Source organism: Aythya fuligula, chromosome 4 (genome assembly GCF_009819795.1).
Source record: "Aythya fuligula isolate bAytFul2 chromosome 4, bAytFul2.pri, whole genome shotgun sequence".
Lineage (NCBI taxonomy): Eukaryota > Metazoa > Chordata > Aves > Anseriformes > Anatidae > Aythya > Aythya fuligula.
The window spans coordinates 63,451,595-63,458,877 of NC_045562.1; positions in this window are offsets into that span (position 1 = coordinate 63,451,595).

Below are 7,283 nucleotides of genomic sequence, written 5' to 3' on the forward strand. Positions count from 1 at the left end.
TTTCTGTAATGAGTGTGATATGGTTCCTACATAAGCTGTTGATCATTCTGTGGTTGAAATCATGAAGTAATTGATGTTACCAGAAGCAATTTCCACAGATTTTTTTTTTTTTTTTTATTCATACTAAGCCTGACAATTTAAACCAATGGTGAAAGATGAAAGATAAATATTAGTCACAACCAAAAGCAAAGGAAATATGACTTCTGTAAATATGATTTTCTGGTGGACTGACTTAGTTCATTTTGTGGCTTCTGTCTCATAAAATATCTTGTATCTTTGAATATTTGTAATTATATACTAAAAGTTAGTATCTATATTTTTTCAGGGGTGCAGCTAATACAAGAGGGCCTCACATGATGAAAAACTACTAAAGATCAGTGGGATCTGAAGCAAGATCAAGAAAAAAGAAGGCAAACTGATTTATACAATCATATAATTTGGGTACATTATTTGTATTCTCTGTGCATACACAGACACATCCAAGGTGAGCATCTGTCCTGGGAAAATTATAAAGATGAAAAAGCTATCTACATTTTCTAATACTGACCATTTATTTATTTATTTATTTTGTCAACTGTATTGTCAGACTGCAAATAAAAACTAGGTGGGCTTAATTCCCAAAGAAGTGAGTGTAATTTCTTCTCTAATGATTTGGCCTATGGGGTAATTTGAATAGATTTTTTTTCATTGTTCTGATTTCTCTGTTTCTCTAACCTGCTGTATATTAACAGGATCTATGAATATTGAATAGAATATGTAAATCACCGGCTTTTTTAATTAATTATTTTTATTGGAACATTTGCCATCAACATCTTCAGATGCTTCCCTGCCCATTAACTTACTGTGAGATGGTCTTGCACAAAATGTGTAGCATGGAAACAAACAAATAGCAATTTCTGTGGTAAAAACGGGCTCTGTCCTGAAGATGTCTGATAGAAAACAGGGACTCAGAGGACAGAGTACAGGTCACTCTCTGTGCTCACTTTTATCCTTCTTTTAGGAGCAAAACCAAATGTGTCAGCACCTTAGGGCAGCCCCCACTGGGCTGTTAACAGGAAAATATGAGCCTTAGAGCCGGAGAAGACATTCTCTGAAGAAATGCAGCTGACATCTCCAAGGGCTGGATGAGTAACTTGTTGCTGGGTTTCCCTCCTCCTATAGATAGGCAGCTGCTGGACGGAAGGGACCAGCAGTGAGAAGCAGGACCCTCATGGTGGCACTGAGGGACAGGAGTGTTCTCGCAGTGCAGCCTGCTGCAAAAGCTAAACAGAAAACTGCAGTGCAAAGTGATTTTACAGGAGACTCACCAAACAGAGTCGATATGTTTGTAGATCTATACTTCTTAAGAGCCATATAGGACCAGGGTTAGATTTTGTAGTTCAGGATTTATCTGGGGGAAGAATTCCAGTTTTTAAATGCAAGTGGTTGGAATGACCAATTTTGTCACGTTGGGATAAATAGGAGTAAATTACTGTTTTTATTTAGTCTTATTTATCTATTTATTTATTTATTCCACAAGTAAGACATAAAGTAAAATGCTCCTTTAAAATAAAGAGGTCTCATTCATTTCCATAGTGGAATATCAGCAACAGGGATGAGAAAGTTCTTTATTAAATATCTATTGCAATAAGCCTAAGGACTACTAGTGTTGTTACAGAGCACAGAGCACCTGCTGATGAAGACATCATTCTGCCAACACAGAAGAGAGTTGTACTGAGATTGACAAAGACAAACTAAAGAGCATTCTTCTGTCAATCGATGACAGCAAAAGCTATTTATTCTGAATTGTGAATAGCCGTCTGGATGATAAGCAGAGGCATTTTATCCTACAGCATGTCTAAAATTTCCATCCTATTGTCTTCTCCTTCTCTGACACACCTAACGAGAGGCAAAGCAGAAACATGCATTATTTCAAGGGCTGAGAGCACCCCCTATAACATTTCATGACCCCTGACACACTGCAAATCAGAGGAGGGAATATGCAGGTCAAAATCATATGCTCCAATATGATTTCCAAGGGAAATACCCCGAATTCTGCAAAAAGTCATAGCTACAGTGGATTGGCATAGCAGGCATCCTTGTAGCAAAAATCACCTGTGACATGTGTCCGTGGATGAAAAAAGAAGGCAAGTAAGAGACAGGATCTTGACAGTATTGTATGGAGCTGGCCATCATATGGATCACATCGTATATGATCAGTCATGACAGATTGGTCAGTCCAGGGTTCATTTAGAGAACAGCACCACTTTGCACCCCTCTCAGGGAAGGTTTCTGTGTAAAGGTCACAGTGAGACCTAAACTTACTGGAAGCTTGTCCCAGTGGTAAAATGTTGTGTTGGTAAAATAGTAACTGAACCCAGTGAGATTTTCTTTATGTTATTTTGGTAGGACTCATCATTTGGAAGACTCATATATGTATTGACTTGCAAGATATGCTAAAAGACTACTTTTGCCTTGGGTATTCAGCGGAGGTGACTGTATGTAGGCAAACATAAAATGTGCATTGATCTGAGAAATAAAAAAGAGTGGCTGTAGGCAACAGCAGGTTCCAGAATGTCAGAGCAGAGAATGAGACTAAGGACAGGAGCTATCAATTGAAATGTTGTCTAGCTGCTTTCATCAAAGAAAATATTGCGGATCAAATTAGCTGATATTTGTGAACTGTTTGTTGCTCATAGGCTATACTGATTGCAGTAATTACCTAAAATAATGATACCCAGCTCTGAATTTTTATTTTAGAATAATTTATTTTAGAATAATTTAGAATAACTACTTGCCTTTGCTGTCATGGCCTTTCTAGTTAAAAATAAGTAGCTACTGCAATTTCTTTTAGTACTATTGACAGACATCTGTGACCTAAAGAGGGCTGGGTTATTTTATTTTAGCTGTAGTTCTACTCAAACATAAAAGATAATCATGGAAATTATATTTGCACAAAAGTTTAACGTTTGTTTCTCTTTTGACAGAATAATGCAAAGTGATAAGAGGTAGTTTCCTTCCTGGAGTAATTTATCTAATAATGATACCCCACTATTTTACTTTGTCTCAGTATCTGATCCCCACCTAGTGGTATGTAGACCGTGCCAGAGTCTGTTCTTACCTGCACTCGATAACTGCTTGCCACAGATCCAGTTTCAGTGCCACACTGAAGCACATATCCGATGTCCAGTGGAGGCACAACCATGTTTTCCTGATATACTGAAGTTTTAGTTCTGGATTGTTAATGCACTGGAAAGGTTTTCCAAAATGATCAGCAAAGAAAAGAAAATAAAAGGTTTGGAGAGAAGAAAGACACTGTGATGCTTGGAAACGAATGTTCTCAAAAAAGATTTGACTATTATCATGTCTTACTAAAATCTTTCTCGGTAATGAAGCTACTTGTTTCCAGCAGGCAGTGATGAAAAATCCCACCTGAGGAGCACTGCTGACTGCAGGAGTGCTCCACTAAATTTGGAGAGGAGCACCAGGAGGGATGAGGAAGGTATCCTGAAGATATTATGAAGCTGTTGCTTATCACCTCGTAGCTAATAATGGTTATTTTCCTACAAAGGCCTTTGTCTGTTAGAGTTAGAACTACTAAATTCAGAAGATGATTGACTCAAGTATGACCCAGAAACCAAGTGTGGATTTAGCCCTAAGTATCTTACAATTTTGTTCAGTGAATTTGGAAAAAAAAAAAAAAAAAAAAAAAAAACTAACAAAAACAAACAAACCCAAAACCAACCAACCAAAATACAATAGTAGATGAAGGCAGAAAAGATGCTATATAGAACAGTAAAAGTTGCTTTAAATCTCAGACAAATTAATATGGGATACAACACACCTCCTAATAAATAAATAAATATAAATAAATATATTAAAATGACTCTTAACCATTGTCTATTGACATTGAAGTGAGATTTTCCAGAACCATCAACTTCTGGATGAAATTCATCCTATCGAGTTGATAAAGCCAATCCTCTTTTTCAAGACTACCATTAACAATTGCAGCTACTTCAATTCTGCTTCAATCCAGGTCTCTTTTGATTTATGTGTTCACGGAATGAGGCCAAATCCTTGAGGACGAGGGCTCACAGGGAATAAGCAATACAATGAGCCATCTGTATGAACACTGTCTCAAATGTGACAGAGCAGGATCGTAAAATTAAATGCACATTTAGATTTGCCAGTATCCTTGCTAACTGATTTGTTATATACTTACAGGTATAATTTTAGTGTTATCTCTTCTGGCATTTTTTAAATCCCTGGTTTCTTAACCATATGAACATAATAGATATCAGTATTGTTCAGTGAATGGGGAAAAATACAGAAAATAAAGTTAATAATTTCCTTAAAGGAAGTCAGAGAAGGCAATTTAAAAATGACTGCTTGTATTTAAACCTTGAAGTTTGGGGATCTTTCTAGCTTCATGGCTTTTAAGTGCAATTTAATGAAGTACATTGTTTTTGGTAATATGTTATATAAGATATGGTCAATGGCTCAACAGATTCATATTTTGGGATCCAGAAATGAGTCCTTTAAAGGTGTTTATACATCATTACATGCAGATGCTCACATTATTCAGCCTGTCTTTTGAGTACTGTCAGGTCATACAGAGAGTACGTAATGTTCAAGCAGCATGCACTGGTTTTGCTGTGCTGCTTTCTGACCTGCTCTAATGAAACTCCAACAAGGCCTCACAGGCCTAGTTAGACACAGTTAAAATGAAAGCACTGTTTGTAAAGCCATAGACTAGCAGTGTCCAGAAACCTCAACTTAGAGAAAGCTTTGAAGAACTGTCCTATTAAAGGTCCTTTTTCTCTATATCCTTGCAAATGTGATATCTAAACTTTTGTTAATCTTAGTAAGTAATAAATTAAATTAAACCTTGTATTGGCTACACAAAACTTTGTTATCAAATTTCCAAGCAAGTTACCTGGCTCACATTATTATGGTGATTTAATTTGCACTCCATTTTCAGCCAGAAACAACTCAATAAAGCTTAAAACTTAATAAAACTAATATATCTTTAATCTCTTTTAGAAATACAGGTATGCTCATTATCATCTTTCCAGGTAGTATGACAACTTCTGTTTGTCAACATGACTACAGGGCAGTTCACTTTTTAAATTAAATTCCTTAGGTCCAAATTTCAGCATCTCTTTGGAGTCAGTAATTCAGAGCTGGCTGGATGTAACCACACTTTGTTCAAAGCTTTTGAGGGAAAAGGCAGAATAACACAAGCAAGGCGTACTAAGTGCCCCTGCTTAGGAAAGTCTCAGCAGATTAGATCTTGTAGTATTTATTACATGTTGCTCAACTGAAGAGACAGTCAGGGTTTTTTGAATTAACTAATTATCCTCATAAGGACCTTTAATTCCCCAGTCAGTAGAAAGAAGCATGTACTTAAGTTACTTGGATAATTTCCCTCTCTGCTGTTTTTTGAAGCTGCCTCCTTCTCTTCAGTGACATAGTCCACTCAAACTCTATAGACTGCAAGCAGGCTGTACAACACAGGGATATATGCAAAATGATCGTGTTTAGCATTGGATCTTTTTTTTTTTTTTTTTTAGGTAATTAAAAGAGGAAATTCAAAGGATTGAGACATACTTGTAAATGGAATTCATTTATTATTTCAGCTCAACCATGACATCTACAACTTTGTGCTATTCCTTAGAATATTTTTAAAACTATTACATATTAGTATTGTGGGACATATTAGTATTAGTATGCCAGAGTGGAGCTGGGGGAGGTGGTGTAGAAGAAGATAAGTTTGAAAGTAGATGTTTGAGAAAGCCTGGATTTAATCAGAGAGCTAGAGATTATCATTCCTAGTTAAAAATCTGTTTCTTCAAAAGATATATTTCTAAAATGTTCAGAAATTCATGACTTGCCATTTCATCAAGAGTAGTCTTACTAAGATCTGGTTCCATAAGATATTCTGGTTTTGGATAAAACAATATTTTGGGGTTGAATCTTGTCATGAAAACCTCTTATGTCTATTCTCTGGTTCCCTGAAACAGAACCATTTAAGTCAGCAGGGTTTCATCAGTGAAGCTTGGAATAGAATTTGCTCATTAGAATGGTTTAAGCATTTGCTCACTGCCAGAGTGCTGCCCTAATTCACTTTTCTGAATAAACTTTAATCTTAGCACTCAAAATCAATTTAATACCATGAACAAATGAAATTATTTCAATAGTAATGTTGAGAAACAGAAAGGACTAAGTAATTGCAGATGAAATATAACTAAGTACTGATGTTATTTATTTTTGAAACTTCCAAATGTGCACTAAGTGTTTATAATAGGGCATATGGGCTCTTTTTGCCCCTGGGGATTGGCAAGCTCTGCTTTAGATGAACACCAGTGGTGGGAATCAGCTAAAGAGCACCACTTTGAGCTGAAGAATGGCATGCGACCCATTCCATAGAAAGAAGCAGTCTTTCTCAAGCCATTTTTATGACTGCCTAAAAGTAGAAATGGAATTTGTGGGCTTACCTAGTGAAGTGAGCTTTCTCTGACACCAGAAGTAGCTGAAAAGTTATTTCAACAGTTGATTTGGAAGGAAGATGAAAGCTTTATTTGATTATACAGATTGCCCTATTCATTCTACTTTAAATGAAACCAGTCTGGGAGAGAACCAAGTGAAGTGGTTAGAGCCGCATGAAAGAAGGTGCATGAAAGAAGGTGAGATAAGGTTACTGTGTTCAAGGGAAAAGACTACTCTTGAGAATGAAGGTAGGAACTAAAAAAGATGTGATAAAAGACATGACAAGCAGCACTGAAGAAAGGCAGAGGTTACAGTGATGTGACCGGGCAGTGACTTCTAAAACACACCCAAAGTCTAACAACTGAACTTGCTCTGCAGGAACAGAGGTGCTCTCACACTCAGCCTCGCCAGTGGTTAATCTAATTCATACTCAGATGGAACTTGCTTTACCTGATCTGGGTTTTGCAACAGATAGAGCAGGTGGCAAAAATTCCTTGGTGTATTATGGCTGTATGTACTACAGAATAGAACCAGAGATTAATCATGACGTTGAAGCAATACCTAGAAGGCATCAGGTCATTTATCTGATGGTCCGTGCTTGCCATCTAGTGGTACAAAGCCAAAACTTGTGTTCTGCTCCGTGAGAGCTAGCTGAAAGCTGCCAGGGAAGCATGCCTGTCCCCTTCCAGCTGGCAGTGACAGCGGCGGCCCAAAGTGAAACAGGCCTCTGAGGGGCTGGAGGAGAAAGGCGGCAGCCCCTGATCACAGGATCAAAGAATAATCAAGGTTGGAAAAGACCTCCAAGATCATCTGGT